The sequence below is a fragment of the Mus pahari genome, chromosome 1 (assembly GCF_900095145.1).
Source record: "Mus pahari chromosome 1, PAHARI_EIJ_v1.1, whole genome shotgun sequence".
Taxonomy (NCBI): Eukaryota; Metazoa; Chordata; class Mammalia; order Rodentia; family Muridae; genus Mus; species Mus pahari.
In genome coordinates this window covers 73,557,569-73,559,520 of record NC_034590.1, presented here as the reverse complement: position 1 = coordinate 73,559,520, position 1,952 = coordinate 73,557,569, and positions in this window count along the sequence as shown.

Sequence of the window (1,952 nt, the reverse complement as noted above, 5' to 3'; positions counted from 1 at the left end):
TATCTTAAGTACATGTGCCAGAATGAAGTTAGAATAAAGTCCTAACTCTCTACCTAAAAAAAAACAAAAAAAAAAAAAAAAAAAAAAAAAAAGGAATTGGCCAGTGTAGTTAATCCATCCATCAAGCATTATATATAAATGACTCCAAAGGGACTGCAAATATAAATCATACAGATAGTGAAATTGAATGGAGACACATACCTGTGATTCCAATACTTTAGAGGTGCATCCAAGAGAATCATCAGTTTAAGGTAATCCTTAACTACATTGTGAGTTTGAGGCCAACATCATAAGAGTCTCTCTCTCTCTCAAAAACAGGAATCATCAAAATGAACACACACAAATGCCCTCTAAACACACACACATGCACACACACACACACACACACACACACACACCCTCCAAACACAGATACATACACACACAAATGTCCTCCAACCACAGACACAAAATGCCCTACAACCAGACACACACAGACGCACACACACACATATACAAACTCATCTTTTGTCCAAGCAAAGGCATACGTGCAAGTTCACACTAAAAACTTGGAAGAATAAACACCAATGGTTTTTAAATTCTTTTGATTAGCAGATTAAAGATTTTTATTATGTTTTAATTTCTTTTACATTTTCAGAATATCTGTGATTTTTGTTTACAGTGATCACCTTTCACATTGCAAATAATAAGATTATGTCTTTCTCTCAACTGCAATGTCAACATCCCTGGGCAACGAATGACTATCCACCCTCCTCCCCTCAGTTCAAAGTGACCCAATCTTGCATTGAGCACATTTCATACTATTTCCTTTGGCCACTCTCACCTTGGCCTAGTCAATTTTATCATGCACACAGTTCTTATATTCTGGAGTATAGTCCAAGAAGTTGGATGTGCAAGTGGGTCTCTGTGCCGGCCATGCCCAAGAAATTAAACCCTGCCCCCTCTTTGCTGCCTGCCTCTCATACTCCCTGATCTGAATATGACTTTTCTGTGGATGATAATCCCAATCCCTGATCAATCTACTCCTACAATGCCCCGGCCACTCCTGTAAATGCTGTGGCTAGAGAATAGGCTTCCTAGGTAGGACTCTCAGCCATAGCCATGGTAAGTACACCTGGCAGGAATGCAGTCGTTATTTCCCTCATTGCAACACAGCTTAAGGCTCTGGGTATCTGTGGTGCTTGCTTGTGTATGTACTTCTCATTTTGTATGGACCCACCTTTTCCCTAGTCTTACTTCCTGGTCAGTCTCATTTAGCCTACTCGGTCTCATGTCTCTTCCTTTTGACTCTCTACTCTGGTGACTAGCCCTCTCTTTATACAACAAGCTCCTGGATATTCTCAATTGCTTCTCCTATAAATCATCCCTCAGATACCCATGGAATCTGCAGCTAACCACATTGTTTCTTAAATAAGCCTACTTGGGAACACTCCAGTTTCCTTTGTACAGACACTGTAATGATTAGGATAGGCAGGGGCAATGATTATTGGAATGATTAAAGCCATGAGTTCTACTGATAGAAAATTACTCAAAACAGCACTAGGTAGGTGGAAATAAATAACCAAATACCTTCTCCAAAAATAGTGTAAGATTCTGGAAATTTACAACTCAGCATTCTGCCAGTCTAACAATTCTTCTACATAGCGTAAGATTCAACATGAAAAATCCTCATCTTTTCTTCTATTTTTAAGCTTCTGTAGTCCTATATAATTCACTGATTCCCATGAAATATCAATTTCCACATTGGTACAATCAGGATACAAATAAAATTTTGATACATTTAAATAAGTAAAAGTGTCTTCACGGCTATGAAAACTGTCATAACGATGTGTGGCATCTCACAATGTAGGCAAGTGTTTTTTTTTTTTTTTTTTTTTTTTATGTGGTATTGCAGTGTCTGTTAACTTTATTGCTCTTACTTTGCCTTATATTTCAAGCTGTCAGGCTGTCCT